This window comes from Cyanistes caeruleus, chromosome 2, assembly GCF_971803275.1.
Source record: "Cyanistes caeruleus chromosome 2, bCyaCae1.hap1.1, whole genome shotgun sequence".
NCBI lineage: Eukaryota > Metazoa > Chordata > Aves > Passeriformes > Paridae > Cyanistes > Cyanistes caeruleus.
The window spans coordinates 47,152,014-47,172,479 of record NC_141702.1 but is presented as its reverse complement, the minus strand read 5'-3'; the positions used below and the strand labels follow the sequence as shown (position 1 = coordinate 47,172,479).

General features: G+C 38.0%; 1 long non-coding RNA gene across 1 annotated transcript in view; it reads left to right on the top strand.

Annotated features, from left to right (window-relative positions):
- The window catches only part of LOC111927164 (uncharacterized), a 74,506-nt gene that overhangs the window by 48,907 nt on the left and 5,133 nt on the right, over positions 1 to 20,466 (top strand). Inside the window, exons 2-4 of the long non-coding RNA XR_015283116.1 lie at positions 12,365 to 12,549; positions 13,450 to 13,604; positions 19,655 to 19,861. This is a non-coding gene — a long non-coding RNA (uncharacterized LOC111927164). The remainder of the gene's footprint in view (positions 1 to 12,364; positions 12,550 to 13,449; positions 13,605 to 19,654; positions 19,862 to 20,466) is intronic.

Here is a 20,466-nt window from a genome sequence, read left to right as displayed (position 1 = left end):
ATGAAAATACATTGCTTTCTTTCTGTGAAAATATATGCAACAGGAAAAGGTAGCATTTTAATATTTCATTTTTGTCATACTTGAATAGCAGAAATATTGCTTTCCCCTACTAATGATGGATCAGTCACTCATTTCATAAATATGCAAAATCACAAGAAATTCAGTATTTTTTTCGTAATAATTGATTTGCCAGTCATTTATTTGTCTATCCATGCATGCGTGCATCCATCTTGTTGTTATGTTTTATTTCTTAGTTCTATATTTTGTGTAGCTTCCAAAAACATGGAAGACACAAAAGAACAATTTTGTTTATAAATTGTCTCCAGGAAAGCCTTCTACTAGAATTTCATATCAAGTGCCAGTAAGAATCTATAAAACTCAGTCAGAAGTTCATAGGCATTTGAATCCTTGTTATTGATGGGTCTTGGGGTCAGATTCAGCTAATGCTAAGGGATCCCTCTCCTGGGAATGAGTTTCTTCAATTATTTGGCACTCTTCACCAGCTAACAGATAGTTTTAGGAGCAAATGTTGTTGCAATATCTATCTCTGAAATATATTAAAAAAAAACAACCTCCGAAACAATGTTAAAATGATATAATGATCTCAGGCCCTATAAAGCTCAGTGCTAACCTGCTACGCTCACTGATTAGCCTTGGACTGCTGTAGGATATAAATAAAGCTGGCAGTTGGACTAAAAGGCAAATGGTAGGGCCTGAGCAGACTGAGAAATTTTGGCCGTGGTTATCTGTTTTCTTGCCAACCTTCAACGAGCATGATGCAGCCACTCTGTCCCAGAAACTTTTCATTAGCCTGGTGTGAGAACAGTCAAGCAACTTTCTAGCCTCCTTTGAGGAGAACTGGAGGAAGGATAAAGTGTATGGAAAAACCATGCACAGACACTTGCAGAGAGTAACAGGCATGTTGTTAAAAATCGCTGTTTCCTGGAATCAATATATTTTGTTTTGTAGATGCTCCAACACAGCAGTATAAATACTCACATTTTCCATTGGGTAGGTACCTTCAGGAAAGTAAAATTTAAGTGAAAAAATAGTGAAAGTAAAATTTAAGTATTTCTGAAACAGATATCCTTGTTTTTGGTGGTCTGCCTGCATGTTGCAACTCTCAGCATGAAAAATTGAAAATTAAAAAAAACATTTTATATGTATAAATAGATTTCATGAGAATATATTCAGTTAGGTTTAAAACCCCAAAATTTGATATGTACTCCTAATTCTAATGGGGATATATGGTAGAAAATGACACGAAGAGGCATAAACCCCAAATTTGATGGCCTCTACACTTCCCAGAGCTAATTAAACAAAGATCAAAATAAAAAACAAAAAAAAAGCCAAAAGAAAACACGAGCCAGTAGTCACAAAATGTCTTGTAGATATTTTTATTTATTACACAGAGGTTGGAAGCACAGGACATTCTACTAGAAACTCTTTTTAAGAGATTTCTAGTATGATTTCCCAAATCCATGAAGTATGGCTAAAAGTCTACACATCAGAGGGTTTTCCTGTCTTGTAACCACAAGACAAGGTATTCTAACTGTCTGTGATAAATACACACCAACCACAGGGATGAGTCACACAGAGGAAATTAATTCATCATTAATGAATATGTATTCACTTGAGAGACATCTTAGCAATTGAGATGGGTTAAAATGTGTCAGTGTTGCCAACGAGGAAATATACGAGAAGTAGACATGGGAATATTGCCCAAATTTTTCTGGCTCTAGAAATTTTTACTGAAGACCTGCACCTCTGTATTAAACATTTCAGATGCAGCCAGTTGGGAATAACAATAACACTTCAAACCTTTCCTCTCTACTGAAAGGTAAAATCCAAACAGAATTAGTATCTGTAAATCCCCAAGCTTTTCACCAGCACTTTCTGTCTTTGATTTGAAATGCATTTTATGCAGTTGATATAGAATGAAGGGGCCAAGATAGCTAGACTGTAAAAGCACTCATTAGTGTGCCATGAAGATGGAGTTCAGCACTAGTCTCTAGCCTTAAGCTGCAGCATATTTTGGGGTTTTTGCTCACAGAGATGTGAGGTATACATTTCTGATTATGTCCTGTAACATTTTAAAGAATTGTACTCCCTGAAGCATTACAATATACAAATTTTCCCAGATCAACAGATATTCCATGGGAAGCAAAGTGCTTCATTCTTCTACCTACAAAGAGAGAGCGTAATTTTGACAGAAAACATTGAAATATTTATTATAAGGCAAAAGAAAAAAAAAAAAAGAAAAAGAAATTATTTGGCCATGCTGACATGAACAATTTTAAGATAAGCAAAACATTGTACTGTTCCCAAATGTAATCACTACTTTAGATTAGTCTATTAATTGCTGTTCAGATTTGGTAAATGTGAATCAAGATGAGTGATCATGGTGGAGAATGGAAAGTGAAGTTGGAGAGGATGTTATGATCACCAGTTAGGAAAGGGCCAACTGGGTCAACAGTTCTGATGAATATAACAATTTTTTTTTTTTTCTTTAACGTAATTTTCAGTTTTTGTTTGTTCATAGCTAGTTTAGACCCATTTGGTCTTGGGAGAGCTTCATCTTTTAGTTTAAAATATTTGTTTCTGGGCCAGCTATTTATCCAGTCATATATGCAACGCAAGAAAAATTTCCACTCAGCTGAATAAGGCTTCCCATTATATGACAGTAGCTAAACATTGTTACCTTTTCCATTTTCCATAACAAAGACTTTTCCCTCAGCTGATGGTATCCCTCCACTCAAAGACAGATGGACAAGAGCAGCAAAATCTTTTTCTTCCTTTATATCCCAGCATTTATACCCTCCATGCAAGGTTCTTGTGGTTCACCCAGCACAGCAGAGGAGACATTTTACACCACTTAATGGTATACTTTATTACTTGTTAATGCTCCTTAAAATGCTCCTCAGGCCCTGAGCTGAACTCACTGTATCAGTGCAATTTCAATCTGGTTTCAAAGACTGGGGCTTGGAGCCACAGCTGAGTTGTAAGTGCATAGTCCTCCACAAGAATAAGGTTGACCAACAGAAATTACAGTCTTTAGCACACAAAAATAATAACCCTTTTGGCCTTTTAATTGTCTAATAGTTAACATTTTTTACCCAATTTTGTTGAGTCAACACTCAGACTGGAGTGACAACCAATTGTCAGCAAGTTACTTTAAACACTTCAAAAAAAATTACTTTGTTATGGCTTCCTGGTGTGTGACTTCACAATAGAGTGAATTTTATGTGTGCAAGTGTAGCCTAAATTTGCTGGTTAACCAGAGAGTACTGGGTTTCTTGTTGCTGTGTTTAGATTTCCTCTGGTGCCCAAGCTGGCCAGCAGCCTCTGAATTATCCTGATGTAATTTCCGTGATCATGGTGTTGTCATGTCCAGCACTGTAAGGTCAAGAAGGGCTTGGGACAACTTAAAGAGAAAAGAGAGATCAGTACATTCCAGTTGTCTGCTTCCCAGTAGTGTTTTTCCTACCAAATAGCATTGTGCTCTAAACCCTAAAAAACCCTTAAACTACCTTGCTTTGAAACGTGAATGTTTGTAGGTATGTGAAAGTCAGACTGCACAACATGAATTTGGGTGCACTGTTAGTGCTTCTGTTACCAGGTGAAGAATATAAGGAAGGAGCTGTGGCTCAAGATCTGAACAAGTCTGTGTCTTGGTCATCCTCTGTACAGGGAAATGCAGAAAACACTGCTGTGCTGCTGCCTGCAGGCAGTGGCTTTTCAGGTACTTGACTATCTCATATTCACAGAAGGTAATGGGATTTGTCTGGGTGGTCACATTCAGTTTCCACTGAGAAGTTAATAGAGAAAGACAATTTTTAATTTTTTATTTTATTTTATTTTTTTAATTTAGAGAAGTTGCACTTCGATGTTTTTGTAAACCTGGAGGGAAAGAACACACTGGCTCACCTGTTTAGTACTATAGCAAGGGGAAATCCACAGTCAGCCTGAAGAACTCAGGAACCCTCTGATGCCCCCACACATAGGGGAAAATTAAGGTGATCCTGGCAGGAAATATAGCAAGAGAGAAGTTGCACTACATCAATTCCTCAACTCTTTGCCCAGAGACTCCTACATTAAAGTCCAAAATACATCTGAGTTTTTATGTACAGCAGAGAGCTCTTCACAGAAAGAGCTGTTCACAATTGAGGTCTGATGTAGAAGGAATAACAATTAGAGACATCTCTTATTTCAGGATACTCAAAAAAATATTTTATGTTGATTTGTAACCAAACCAATGACAGAGGACTTCAAGGATGTGGAAAAAGAAATTTTGTTATTTCCTATTGTTGTCTTGTGAGAATTTCTATGGTCAGACACTGCATGGAAGGTTAGTCCAGAATGTTAGTCCAGACTTTATTGCACTAATAATGTGTATAACACATTGATAATTCTCTTCTAGCTGCCAATATCCAAATACGTGTAGAAAAGACAGCCAAAGTACCTTCCTCATGAATAGACATTAAACAGACAAGAAATCATAGTGGAAAAAAAGTATTTTAATTAAAAAAAAGAAATAAAGGCTACAAGAAAGAAAATGTACCTAATCTTTATGAAGAAGCATTCTTAAATTTTTTGTCCCTCAATAAGACTGCAGAATGTGGTGTATAAACAGAAATTGTGGAGATACATTAATTCTCTCAATATTTTGTAGCAATAACTTTATTTGATCTTTCCATGAGGAGTAGACTGCCTTGAATACCTTCAACTATGTTGCCTGCAGAAAGACATCTACTGAGACTTTGTGGCCACACAGAGTCCAGGCTCCCAGGGCAAGCAGTTCTTCTGGCAGTTCCTCTGGGAGCATGCTGAGGGATGGCTTGTACCACCTCTTTTCTTGAAGGACAGCATGGAAGAGATGATTTGGGGAAAGGCTGGATTGATCTACAGCCTCTTTGCTGTGATTTGCAGAGCCAGCATGCAAAGACAGATGAATGAGGGAAGAAGTGAAAATAACTGTTCCATAAAAAAGGGAAAGTGGAGGGATGTGTAATACAGTCTTTATAATGGGCCAGCGCAGCTTCATAACAAGCAGAGATGTAATGCTAAACAAACCACAAAACACTTATTTTTTTTCTTTCTTCTTTTTACCCAAGCATTTGAAAGAGGCAGAAAAAAAATTCAGGCTTTAACAGAGATCTGTGAAAACACCTTGCTTCTCATGAGAGTCTGTCACAGCCCCCCCACACTCTTTGCTGTCCAAATAAACAGTGCAAGGGAATGTTCTTTACATTCCCTGTTGAGCATGTATAGAAGAGATTGCTCTGGCACAGCCTGCTCTCTGTTGACAACAATGTTTCCTGTTATTGTGAAGGAGTCACAGGCCTGCCTCCAGTCCAGATCTGGGGAGCGGCGGTGTCACAGATGTTTTTTCAGGTGTAAAATTCCTGTTGGCCACACAGGCCGTTCACACAGGATAAAATGGGTGTCTTCAGCTTGGCTCAGCCTGTCTGTTTGCTCAGTACTGTGCTGAACCAGCTACTCTTTTTGCAGCAGTGACGAAACTAGGAGTTTTAAACCCTTCCTGTTGCATATAGGAAATGTTCTGAAAATCTGAGATTTCACTTTTTCTGCTTATTGTGGGTCAGCTAGGGCAGGGGGGAGAAGAGCAGGCAATTGTGAGTTCAAGGACTGCATGATAGGGAAGACTTTCTTTTTTGCTGGAAGAATGTGGTTGAACTTTCTCCCTGAAGAAGGTTTATCCTGTTGTGATTTCAAGGACCCTTAAAAAAGCCAGCCTTAGAGAGCCAGCCACACAAGATAGCAGCATAGCAGCTGCATAACAACGCTATCATGGTTAATGACTGCAAATACAGTGTAGTATTATGGAAAGGTCACTGTGAGAGGGTATCCTGCTGTGCCAGAGCTTATGCAGGTGCTGTGGGTGTATCCATAATAGTATCATATCACTGGTGGCAGGGAATTTTTAGATACCAACCTTCTCTGCATTAACCTGGGGAGAACTCGGCATTCCATAAACTTATTTAACCCTGACATGAGTGGTTTTACAGTAGCTACTTCACTGAGTAGAAAACTCATTCTTCTGTCACTTTGATGTACTGTAAAAATGTGCTTTTCTTTTTCTTTCCAGTACAAAATAATCATTCTTACTTTGTAAACACTTTTTTATTTTTGTGTTAGATATGTAAGAATACTCCTGCTTAAAATGGTTGTTTTGATGAAATGTAGACTTGCCTGATACTACTTTTCCAGTAAAATGTGGAAAGGAAAACTGTGGTCTTCTGTAAAAGTGAAAAACAAACTGTGTTTGTTTAAAAAGAAAGCTGCAGGCCTGGGACCTGCTATTGCAATGAGGGCAGTCTAAGGGTTCAGATGATACATTTCTTCATTCTTTCACTCAATTGTTTTTTCACAATGGTTCTTCAGTTTGTTGGAGACAATCCTGAAGCTGACAGAACAGTCAATACTTTGTATTAAAAAGCAGTTGTTAAATATTGCACATGGGGAAATAAATTATTATTTGGTGTGTTTCTAAAAAGTCATCAACTCTTCTTTGCTATCCAAAATATTTGCATCATTTTTTTTGTGAATTCATACGAGCCAAGTTCTAAGATCAGTGAGAAAACACAGAAAAAATATGCACCAGGAGATTATATTTTCCAAATATTCCCCATGTTTATCTCTCATTTTGAAATTTCAACACATTCTGAGAGATTCTATAGCTGTGGAAAAGAGGTAATGATGACAGTGTACTTGCACTTTTACCTTCTTTTTATTTTTATTTTGTTTTTCACCCCAGAGGATAAAACAACACAGAAGGAATAAAATCCTTGGTTCGTAATCTGATGTATCAGAACAGCCACGAGCAAGTTATTCAGATAAAATTCAGCTCACACCTCTGTGCACATAGATACACACAACAAATATGTGTGGGTGGGTGTACACTCACTTATGAACATCCATCACTAATGGGGGGCTTTTGTCTACTTCAGAGATAAGAAGTGAAAAGAGTAGATCTGATTGAGTTGGTCAGACAATGAAACACTTTATTTTTATGCACTGTCTTTCAATGCAAGCATATCACAAAATTCTTCAAAGCCAGTTTATCTACACATTCCTGAATGGTGCAACTGGAGTGCTCAGCTTTACAGGAAGCATCTGTACATGTTGCAGGGCAGGGGTGAAGATGGAAACAATGGCCAAGTTTCAGGAGAATGATTGAGTGCTAGAAAACTGGGAAGTTCATGCAATGGGATGAACACATTTTTTTAGGCAGTTGGAGAGACTCTGCCCACTGAGCAGATGACTCCTGGAAGGAATGTGAAGAGAATTAGTTGGAATGGCTATTTCAGATGGCAGGAGGAATCAAAATAGAAAGCCAGTTCCTTAGGCCTGGACTGTCTCCTTTCAAGTCTGAAACATATTTCCTTTCTGTCTTGAATCTTTTGTATCCAAGAGCTCTTTGGACTGCTCTGGTAATAACAACCCAGAAGGAAGGCTCCAGGGGAAAGAAACTGGGGTGAGCTCTGCTTCCCTTCATCACTCAGGCTGATGTAGACAGGACCTGCAAACTTTCTGGCTATTGTGGAGTAATAATGTTTGGATATTTCCTCAGAACACCCCAACTTAGCCCCTAAACTCCCTGCTTGCTCTCTGGCAGTGGTATTCAACATGGTACAGGATACTCCAGCTTATAAACAGGCCAACCAAGTACTGGCTATTAGCAACAAAAGGAACATGTGACAAATCTAAGATGATAGATTTAAGAAGTAGATCGGAGTGGACCTTGGACACTGACAAATTGACATTTATTTTTCTATTCTGGGCATGAGAAAACACATATTCACCCACTAAATATCAGAAAAATTGGCTTGATTTGACAAAACCATTATGTGGAACAGAATAAATTTAAATTATAGAAGTTTGTACTTCAGTTCTTTTCCTTACAAGGTTTCTTGCTATTAATAGGGAAAACTACACATACAGTGTATGTTCAATAGATGTGATTTTAAGAAATTATGAAAATCTCCAGTCTCCACTTGGAAATTATAGGTACAGGAAGAGTCTGAACTACAGATTTTAATAATGCTCTGACAAGTTTAATCATCATATATAAAACTCAATTTTGAATTACATGTTGGAAATCCCTTTGGTTTCACTCAAGCAAAATTCTTATCATGATCTTGCTCTTTCCTAATTTTTTTTTTCATTTTTGGGCTGTGATGACCCTTTTTTTCTCTCATATCTTCTGTACAGTTTTTCTTCAGCTTCAGCTTATTTTCTAATCCATAGTAATATCGTTAGTAATTCTTTCAGGGAATATGGGTCATGTTCCATTTGAAGTAAGAAAAGTACCCCAACACTTCAGTATACATGTGAAAAGGGGAATTTTCTGTTTTGACAAACAGAAGTTATGATACTAATAAGATTTCAGCATCAACAAAAATCAACATCTGTAATTAAGAACTTAAACACACAAACAGATTTCAGTTTGGATCATCAGTGGTCTTCACATCTTGCCGTGGGTCAAAAAATTAAAGAAAAACAAAGCTGAGCGAAGTTGGTATAGGGGCCTTTGGTCTTCTGTGCTTCCTCCTGTGCTGGGTTAGGTGCTCAGGAATGCAGGTGGTACCTGAGACGTTCTTTCACTCTCAGAGGCTGTGCTCAGCTACATTCAAAAAACAAGGGACCTGGCTCCATATAGCTTTATGATCTTAGAATAGGCAGGTAATGACTTACTGGTGCTTAATAAGTCAAGGAACTTAGAGCATGATAAATTGAATTTCCAGTTATCTATCCAAAAACAGATGGTCACATTACAAAACGCTCTGTTGCCAGCATGCTAACTTGAAAGGTCACACAGTGCTCTCAGCTGAGTTTTTCTATTGTTTGAGGTTTCTGCTTGCAGGCTGAGAGCAATATCCTGCACATTTTTTAGCCTGTGATGATACTAGTCACTTTAATCTGACATAAGTATGGCCTGCCACCCCCAGCTGGGTGTTCTTTTTCACTCTTTTGGGTAAAAGAGTCTCTAAGATCTGAGCAGCTGCTTGGTGATCTGACTCACCCTACAAATACTAGTTCTGGTACAGTTGATAATGGAGGGAATAGACAAACTGGGAGAATATGGGACCATCCTTTCTGTCAGCAGGCAACATTTGCATCAGTTCACAATGTCTAATAGAGAGTGTTGAAGTAAAATCTTCTTCAAATTCATGGATGAATTTGAAATATTCTGTAGCTTGGGTGCAACTCCCATGCATTTATTATATTACTGCCAAGTATAATTAAATCTGTAGAAGAAATTTCATATCATGAAATGCTAAATCAGACAAACCAAACTGTGAGAGCCCTTAAAAAACTATACCTGAGTCTCATGGCAAAGGCTCTCCACATTAGCAAATAATCACATGCTAAATGGAAGTATTTGGAGAAGCTTCAATTTTATTGCTCTCCTTGGTTTGTCTGCCAAGACAGCAATGAAAGTAATTAACTGTTCAGTCACATCTAAACCCAAGTAGTAGGGAAGAAAGGATAATAGAAGGTGATAAATCCATTTCTATGTCCTGTCTGATTGTAGTCTACCACATTTCTAATAACTTAAAATATTTATATTGCAACACAGAAGACAGAGATCCAGAGACTCTTTTGCAGTCATCTGCTTGAACCACCATTTCTCATAGTTTGTTTTTACTCCATCACATCAGTTTTTCACCTTTTCGTATTTGTCTAGATAGGGTTTTTTTTGTTTGTTTGTTTTTAATATAACTACACTATCATTCTTCATCACTTGATTTTTCCAATTCTGTCCAAAAGTGCTAGGTTTGCACCACTTTCCTCCTTCACACACAGACTTGCTAGATCGTTTTTAGTAGGCACTTTTACATATACCCAAATGGTAATGAATACCACAAGAAGCATCTGTGGCAACACAGATTGCTTCATTTTTCTCCTGGCTCCCAATACAGATGTTTTTACGTGTTGGTGGTGGTGGTGGTGCTGTGGTTATTTTTGCTGTTGCTGTGGTTTTTTGTTTGTTTGTGATTTTAAACTACCTCTTCCCGTAGCAAATACAGTATTGATTTCTCCTATTTGAGGCAGCATTGCCTATAACCAGTGGTTCTAGGAGTGAGTAATTGTTTAGCCATACTGAGCGCTGTTGCAATGTTACCTGTCAACACATTCTTACAGAGTAGAGTGGGCTTGCACCTCGTGCCACCACGTACAAGCCTGCTCAGACTCTGCAGCACTCTCCAGCACAGGGTTTCTGTTCCCCTCTGTGCCCTGTGACAGCACAGACGAAGCTGGTCTGGTTTTTATGCAGCTAATAGACCTTCTTCAGGTGTCTGTCCAAAGCAGGTCTGTGTCTGTGCACACGTGTATGTGATACAGCCTGAACCAGATGGTGTCTGAGAAGCTGCTGAAGAGAGTGACAAAATCCCCATTTTCTCCCCTTTTCCCTCTCACAGCAAACCTCAGAATCTTTAGAATGAACTCAGTGGGATGACATCTTTTCCCAAAGAAATAAGCTAGATCTCAGAAATTAATCATTCTCTTTATTCTCCATGAGAGGATGGGGTTGAACACAGTGAAACTATTAAGTCCACTGAGATACTTCTAACATCTTCCCAATTACTTCAGGGAAGACTTCTGTTGTCTGATGATTCCCATGTTTTTCCTGGGAAACCTATGCCTCATAGATGCAGCTTTTCCTTTCCTATATATTTCATTGAAATTATTTTTAGATGTCTTTAAAAAAATGCTGAAAGTATAAATATGTGTTTCAGATTCCTTTAGAACTGAAATCCTGTAATTATTATCTTTGTAACACATGTGAATTCTTTTTCTGAACAACATTTTTGAAACCATCTTATCTGCAGGGTTAAAAGATAGAAGTAGTTTTGCTTTCTTGAAGAGAGGTCTTTTTGCATAATTTCTATGATAATGTCTTTTTTTTCTACAATGACTTTTGAGCCATTTAAGCAAACAAGTTACAATTTGTCAGTTTTTTTTTTCAGGTGTCTACTCATTAATCAGTGGTTAAGAAATACCTCTCAAGGCTGATGTCTGAAGACAGCTGTAGTCAAGTTACAATTTTGATTAACTTCCTTTGTTTTTTTTTTTTTTTAGTTTGAACAATACATTCTCTTATCCCATTTGGGTTTTGCAATGTCTGGAGTTTAAAAGCTACTATTTAATGGGCTATCATTATCTTGGAAAACACCAGGAGCATGATTATAAGCCATTTATTTTTGTGTATGGCACATGAAAAATGGAATTTTAATGTAGATGAGTAGAGAATTATGGTATATAATTGTAGAATTTTCCATGCTCCCCAGTTTTCACAAGAATGATGTCCTGAGGTGCAAAGGAATGTAAAATCATGCTCTTGATTAGGAATTCTTTTCCTTTTCAAAAGAAATTTCAACTGGTAATTTTTTTTTGTTTCAATTACGGTATTCTCTACTTGATGTAATTGAGTGTGGCCTGACCTGAGTCAGGAACATTAGAAAATCTTTGTCTTTGGAATTACAGTTGTCAGCTCGTGCACTTTGGCATATTTCCTGGAAGTTTGCTTGCTTTGCTCTGCAGTAAGTAGACAGCATAAGGCAAACTGATTGTTGTGGAAATGTATGACCAAGCTGCATGCTTATTCCAGATTTTGAAAAGGGAATCCTTTTGTGTACTTTGATTTACAGATGATGTCTCTGAGTAAAGCAGCTCTGTCTTTGTATTTATTTGTATCAGTATTTTTTACTTTTACCTTGTGTGAAGATACTCAGTGGTAGAGACGTTGTGCTTGCTTAGAGCTACCAATATGCTCGGCTTTGTACAATACTCAACAGCAGACAATCACTGCCCTGGAGAGCTTAAAGTCTAAAAGTACCTCAGCTAGTGCTTCTGCTTTTTTTCAGCCTTGTAACATTCTTAAGATTTCCTTATTGTTTTGTCTCATCCTAATAAAACTAAATTTTTAACTGTCAACCAAAACAAATTAGTTTGGTTCCTCTCTGAAAATAATCTGGTAAAAGATAAATTATTCATTTTCAGATAAGAAAATAGTGTGGGTTCAATGCAACATTCATTGCAAAGTAGAATCCCATTGTTATGGACCTCTCTATGTAACCTTAATTTTTTCCTACCTGCTCCCAGTGGTGCCAGCAAAGCCCTATTTGCAAGCCCACTGGCTGTATTACCTGTCTTCTCTCTGGCTGTAGAGAGCAGTTAAGCTGTAGCAAATGCTGGAGCTCTGATTGCATCTGGTCATCTGGGAAAGACATCCTGATGCTTTCATGAATATATGTGAGCATTGTGTAGCACTGAGAGGTATGTTTTCTACTGAGTCTCATTTCAAAGCTGTGCTGTTGGACTTTTTTTCCATCAGGACTGTCAGAAGCAAGGTGAAGATGAGTGTGACCTGCTAGTTTAATATTAGGCAAGGGAAGGATGGCAAGAAATGGCATCATGTGCGAATGGAAAAGGACTAAAGAAGAATGAGGAAAAAAAAAACTTTAGCAGAAAGGCTTTGCAGTCCATTGGATACTGTCTCTTTTTGCTGTGGATATTTCTGTAAGTGTTTCTGTTTCTGTGGTTTCTCCTTTCTAAGAACAACATCAGTCAGCACTGAACTGTGGTATCTCAGATTCTTTCTAAGGATTAAGCTGCAGGTTTGATTTTTGGGCTGGCATAAGGACCATCTGTTCAGTGTAGTTTGCAGGCAGAGTAGAGATATGTGTGTTTTGAACACACAGAACACACTGTAAGAAGCGAAGGCAGAGAATAGACTTTAGCATCTTGCTATTTTCAGTTTTATTGTTAATTCTGTTGAGCTGGAGAGAGAGTGCTTCTAAAGGATGAAGCCACCAGGTCCTGTTCTATACATAGGGAGTTAAGGAAGGATGGTTTCAGCTTCCTCATTAAAGGAGTTGAAAGGTGTGATGGCTTACAAAGTTGGTAAGAGATTGAGACATTCTCTGTTCCAAATCTACTACTGTACTGTGGTGGCTACAGTAGCTTAATGGTTTTGAGAAAGGGAGAATTTTACTCTCTATTCACACCTTTAAATTTCCCATCTCCTCAGCACATACCTTGTACTGACTTCCTCTTCAGCTCCATTCTCATCCCATTAAAGCACTGTATATAAAAATTTCTCTTTGCTGTCCCAGCTGGTATGAAAATCATTCCACAAACCACTGCAGGAGCCCTGCACAGTTTTGTGTGTTTTAGATTAAGCCCTACACCCATATTACCCCCACCTGACTAGGGCTGCTTCTGTTTCATGAACCAAAGCCAGTTCTCAGCCTTGACACGATCCTGGATTACCGATGTAGTTCTCATGCCTTCTCCTACAATTTAGCCTCCATCTCCTCTGTCATACATAGGTCTTCACCTTAATTTATTTTCTTATTGCTTTCAAAAATGTAAAGTTGCTACTTTGATTTAAAAAGAGTATTTCATGTGTCTTTGCAGGAAGAGAGGAAGTACAACAGGAGGGCTCAAATCCAAGAGAAGATTGAAGAGTTAGAAAGACAAAAGAAGGAAGTATAGAAAAGGTCACTAGCTACACTGACACATAGAGTTAGCCTCTCTTCCCATTCCTGCTCCACCTGACATTAGTACCAAAGGTATGACATTGGAGATTCATAAGAGAGATTCTCCAGAAGTTCATTACTGACCTTAAGGTATACCTCATACTCCTCAGCTGCTGACCTTACTGATCTCTCTGCAGCCCTTCACTCTGCTTTGGGAGCCGTATCCATTATCGCTGTAATGCTAGGAACTAGATGAATGAACATTAGGGCTTGAAACACAATGGAACTCATTGAGGGGAAAAAAAAAAAGTTTGTAAAAAATTGTGATCTGTATTGAACATCCATTTGGTATGTTTAGGAGGAGGACATGTGATGCAAATCCTTACCAGAAACAACTATGCATTTGAATCACCAAGAGTCCTGACCCACAGTCTCAAGAAGCCTAAAATGAGACACCTATAAAACATATCTCTTTGGCACATACTACTTGCATAGACCTTCGTCTGACTGCAGAACTTGCTTAGCTTATCTTGTGGTATCCCCTCCCTCATGAATGATAAACATTCTCCTGTGTGCTGCTGCTGTTCATAAGGACCTGAGCTACCCCTGTGGGGAGGAGGATGCACATGGGAAAAGGAGAAGCTGACAAGTGGGCAGGGGAATACTTCACAGTGATCCCAAGCCATGACTGTGACTCATAAGTCAGAGTCTTGCCTCTAGTGAGCACATCAAAATACAAGGAAGCAGATGGATTTTTAGAGCAGTTCAGGTACAGAGAAAAGAGAAACATCTTGGTACCATCAGCTTTTTCTCTCTGCTCCTCACAGCTCTGGCCCTGTCAGGTCTGCTGTCTGAGCTGCCCCATGAGCAGGCTATAGTGTCTTTCAGTCAAATTAACTTGTTGAACAATTTGTGTTCCTTAATACATTTCACCAGATTGTGCGGATTTAATCCAGATCAGGCATCGATGCATAATCCCAATTCTGCAAAGTTAACTGTAGAGTGTGATGTACACACTGACTTTATTTCTTTAGGCTAGTTTGCCCTGGCTTCAGGACAGCACACCATTTCTAACCCACCATGAAGACAGAACAACACAGACAGACAGTACCAGAGGTAACATCAGGTTTGCTTGGACAAAATTACCTATTTAGCATTGTCTGAACCAAGCTGAAGTGGCAGCATGTTTCTACTGGTGAAATGTTCTGTGCCATGCAGCCACACAGTTTTTAGCTTGTTGCTACTTTTCAGATGCTACTTTCTGATGCAGTGTTCTCATATTCATTCACCTTCTATTATATTTCTGAGCTATACCATCATTTGTTCAATGCAAGGGGTCTCCAGGGCAATATATGGAATAATACATAGGCAAATAAAATGTCCTGTTAAGTAAAATTTAGGCACCTGAATAAAGGCAAACAATACATATTTTATGGAAGAGGTCATCTGGTCTGTAGAAAAAGTTTTTAGGTTCCTTTAGAACTATTACTCTCTTACAAAAAGTAGAATTGCATTGTTTGGACTGTCTAGGACCATATCCTTCTGTCTTTGGGACACTTAGACCTGGGCTTACATTACTACAGCTGAACACAGAAGAAATACTATTTGTACAAGATAATACTCAGCCCTGTACCACATGTGGCCCTTATAAACCCAAAGTGTCACATGTTTATTTTTTCTGAAATAAAATGTGTGGTCTTTCATCCCAGGAAAATGAGGTCTTTGTAGCAAGAAACTGCTGTGCATCCAGTCCCTATCATGTGGGAGGATGTGTAGGCTATGTGGGAGTACTGGGGAAAACAAGCAGGTGAAAAATCTGTTGGGTTAGGGTTGCAGGAGGTCAGGACATCTGGAATGCCATACTGGTCCATTCTACAGGACTTCTGACTTCTGGATTGTACTTGGGCACTATCTGGAAGGCCTGTAGCTCATCTCTGTGTCATAATACTCTCCTAGGTTGACAGTAAAACAGCATTTGGGGCTAATGGTCAAGACTGTGTCAAAACCAGCAGGACTGAACAAGCCCTGCTTAATTTTCCAGAGTAGAGATTATCTGAGTTTATCTGAGTACCTAATCATAAGTAGAGAAAGAACTTTCTATCTCAGCAAGATGGATATTAGACCAAAGAGGGTCTGGTGCCAGATTTAAGAATAGCACTTAAGTGCTTCCTTAACATTTACATCAAAGCTCATGTGTTTGAAAGACTTTGAGACTCACTTCCTCCACATTTCTGTCTGGGTGGCTAGTGCGCCACAGTACTCAGCATGCACTCTGCATAATAGTAATCACATTTTTAGATATCATTTGCCATCTAAAACATTCCTTGGTAATATGATTTTGGTCCATGAAAGCACTTTTTTTATAGGATTTATAAATTATATAAATTATATATATTTATATAATATATATTATAAATTATATATAAATTATATATAAATTATATATTTTATAGGATTTTTTATAGCAATTTATATATATATATATATATATAGTATATATATATTATCTTAAAAAGCCTAGGTAGGTTGTCGTAAATTACTCCTCAACCTTATCTCTTTTGGTAATGCAAATAATGGTTTTAGGATTGTTTTTTCTTCTGATGTTTCCATTCACAGCAATTAAAGTATTTTGTGCTCTTTAAAGTTGTGTTGCAACTGTCTTTTGTAGATGTGTGAATGGAAGAAGAGACAGTCTCAGAAAACTAAAGCTAGCCCTGCCCATTAAATTAATTGAATTTTTCAGCTATATAGCCTGCAGACAATTTTAATAGCTTTTAATTCAATCTGCCCACCCCATCACATGCAGATTTTATATTTCAGTGATATTATGGGGGGCATGACTCTCAATGTTTTTCCTTAATCCTCCATTAGAGTCCAGCAAGGGACAGAGATGGCACTATCAATCTACATCCGTTTGTCCACAGAGAGGGATGGGATGATGCTGCTCTTTGGTCCAGAGGGGCTGTGTAAAACCTTCTCTCCCCTAACAAGCCTTTCCATTTGACAACTTCTCACCTATACGCTAATGCTTTTGGGAGCTAGGTGTGAAACCAAGAGGAGAAATACACCTGTTTGCATAGTGATTTTTTCTAATGTTAATAGTGGGAAGTATTATGTAACATGACTTTTTGCAAACAACTGGAAGTTTAGCTTGGCAAATGGCAAGAGGCCTCTGCACAATATTGTTCCCTGCATGTGGAAATTCCCAGCATGACCGATTCAAAAGTTTAACATAGCTGACACCTTGCTGGAAAAAAGTATCTCAGACCAACTGAAATGAGGTATTTCAAAAACTAGGTGCTTGGACATTAATCTTACAATGCTGAAAGATTTAAGTTGCTCATTTCAAAAGGGGAGAATAAAAGAAAAGAAAACTTCCCTTTTTGTGTTCCTAGCATCTTCATTTCAGGAGAATGCTGCAGTGGTGAGTTTAGCATCTTTGTACATCAAAGGGTAGCTGTAACCCATTCTGGAAGTGGGTTAACATGTGATAATTAAGTGACTTTAAATATTAATTGTCCTATTTAAAAGTAACGTTGGCAAAGAAAGACATCTCTAATAAGAGATAAAATTACATTATAAACAGTATTCCATAAAAAATGGGGCTTATTCAAGTGTTTCTTTGAAGCCAAATGAGAACTGATCCAGTGTCTGAGTACATTCCCAGGGTGCTATGAAGGAAGCTGAATTCTTTTCATAATTGTTTGGCAAACTTCTTCCAAAACACGCAGCACACAGACTTAAAAATGCATTTTTCCTGTCGTGTGTCTGTGTTTATGGGTGAATTCCATATGGACTTTGGTCTGAGCTTTGCTCATCTGAAAAACTCTGTGAGAAGACTCTATGTTTCAGTTAACTGTTTCCTGTTAAACACACAAAATATGTTCATCTGAAGGAACTGAAAATGATAAAGTTATTTCAAGGTAAACAAGCCATTTTGTTTCCTCAGGGGGTGGAGTGATTTTGATTTTTGTTATTCACATCTGGATAAAAAGGACAGATTATGTATCACTACTGTTAACTTCATCTTTTTTCAGGGAAATAAAGACAGGATTTCAATAGGAAGTATTTATGTAATTTGAAGGCTAAGCTGACCCTGAAGGCAGTGATCAACTTATAGATTTGTCCTACACATTGATGTGAATGTTGAAATGAGGTGGATGTGCCTGATTGACACAAGGTCAGTCAGGGCTGTGCTGTGAGAAAGGATTCTTGAAACTGATTTAAACTGATAGAAAGTTATTATAAAATTGTTCTCTTTTACAGCTTAATTTACCAGTGGTTAAGGAAAAAATGGGAACCTTCCTGTAGATTGTATTTCATGGATGTGACTCTGTACAGTGCTCTATCCCATGCAGAGCAGTGACTGCAAACTTTCCCATAGGAAACAGCCATCAGTAATAATACATGGTTTGGTTAATATAGGAAATTCATGAATTCTGCTATTGAGTTTTTTCAGGTCTTTTTTTCCCAAAATGTTGCTTAAGGCTCAATTCTGCTGTTCTTGTGCCAGAAGACATTTAACCAAATGAATGTCGAATTTAGTTCTCTGTCCTTATTCAATTGTTTTTTGAGCTCATTCATTGACTTCAACAAGAGATTTTCGCTAAGAGCTGAATTAAACTAAGTAGAAACATCAGGACCTAGCTAAGATATGGCCTTCTCCCACATCCTTAGAGCTCAGTATACTGGAATTCATTAACTCTCATAAAATGCAATGCTAAAAGTTGACGTGTTATTGAGTAATGATAAATGGAGAGTAACATACATGCATTAGATTACTTGTTTCCTTTTCTGCAATGCATGGTAGGAGGCTGTTTCCCCACATAGCTTTTGGACATCACTTGTGATTGCAAAACTGTGATGGCTGAAAACTATTAGTATGGAAAAAACTCTCAGTGCTCTGAGTGTCTTGATCTGGGCAGGTGGTGAAAGAACACGAAACTGGCTGATCAATATGATTCTCAGAGTCGTGCCTTCTGTCTTGATGCTGCTTGTAATTCAGTGATTAAGTATGAGGAAGGAAATCAAGAAAAGGTTAGAGAGGGTTGTGTTTTAAATTCAATAGGGAGTAAGTGAGATAGAAGAGAAATTCCACTGCTAAAATTATCGACCCACTTCTATACTGAGATGGACTTAGCATAAGACTAGCTATAGTAAAAAAACATGAGAAGCAGAATATGAATTTTAGACTGCTTCAAAGTTTAAAGTAAGGCAATTTCAAGAATATTCTCCTCTACTTCACATGCACATGTTCCCAAGTGATCAAACAGCAGCTGACAGCAATGAATTCTGCTGTATTCCCTACCAAGCCACTTGTAGAAGTGTCAGAGCAGTAATAAAAGCATTGACAGCAAGATCTTACATGAAGAAAATTCTCCTTACATGTGGAAATGCTTCACTGGCTTGCAGAATTAGTTCCCCACATTATGCCCCTCTTACATCTTAATTTTGATTAAGAGTAATGTGAAATCTGGGTTTCCTAAGGAGAAGAGTGTTAGAAGGTATATTTGCCAAATTTTCTGCTGGTCTACAAGCCATATATTTGTTCATGCTTGTGTAGACTGTTCTGTCAACAGAAGAGTGTTGTTTTTCACAATGAAAAAGTAATTTGAATTGCTCTCCAGTTAAAAAACTCTCAGAAATTTGATCTCCTTCTAAAAACTCTCCTTCTGAAGATTTTTAAGGATACATAATTGGTATGAATATTTGATTTTTTTTTTTTTTTTTTTCATGAATGGATTCTAATAATTAAATAAGATTTCTCTTCTTTGGGGTTTTTTCATGAGTTTTTGTGCCTTTTCTGCTTGTTTTGTTTGAGACTGTTAGAACATAGAGACCAGAAAAATAAGATTGTATATTGACCTAAGCAGATTCACTCCTAAACAAACTATTCCTCAAAGATTTCCAGAAGGCACCAGCAGCTCTTTAAGAAGTAACAGCCTACAACAATGTTATTTTTCACAGTTAAGCAGACTTTGGTCTAAAGCTGTGCAAACAAGCCTCTGAATCCTTGTGGCTTCCAGGGACTGTTTTTGGGTGTGTGCTGATCTATAAATCAAAAGGTTTTGAAACAATGTAAGAGAAAATGTTTAAAGAAAACAAATACAAAGGGAAACATTTTTCTCTTCTGCCTCCTGCAGATCAGGATACCTTCCAAAGAAGCCAAAGGCATTACAGGGATGCAAAATTTGAATACGAAGGAAGAAACTCAAGAGTGCCTGATCCAAATCCCACTGGACTAGTGCCAAACTTGTCCTTGACCAGAGTGAGGTTTTGTTGAGATCCCATGCTCTGATTTTGGCAGTCAGGTTGGCCACCACATCACAACCCACTTCAGTTTGAAACAGGTAAGACCCAAACTGGAGCAAAGAAAGTTAAAAATAAAAGAAGATACCAGATCAATGTGGATCCTGACAGGCTCTCTTTTAAAGAGTATGTGACTCCTTGTGAGTCACATATGTAACACTGGCATTGCATAAAAAGCCCAAATGACTTTAAGGCTTTAGAGTAGCATTGATGTGAAAGGCCCTGAAGCAATGGGACATTTATTAATGCCTTTCAAGTACTGCATGATAACGCATCCTCAGGTATTCTAGACCAGGCTGCTTATTTTGGGTCTCACTCTGCTGCTGGTGTCAGTGGCAAAACCCCTGGAGACTTCAGTGGTGAGACAACCCAGGCAGTGATGATGAAGGGAATTTAATTGCTCTGGTGGGAGCAGAACTAACTCTGAACAGTCCCATTTCCTGATGTTGATGTCCTCCTGTTGTCTAAACCCATGCTTGTGGTCCTGATATGCAAATGCAGTAAAAAAAGTTCTGCCTGCCCAAGAAACCTAAACACTAGAGTGCAGCTGGAGGTGAAAGATCTGTCTATGAGAGTACCCATACCTGTGACAAACAATTTTTTTCCTGCCAGGAGCTACTTAAATAGAAAAATAATTAAATGACAA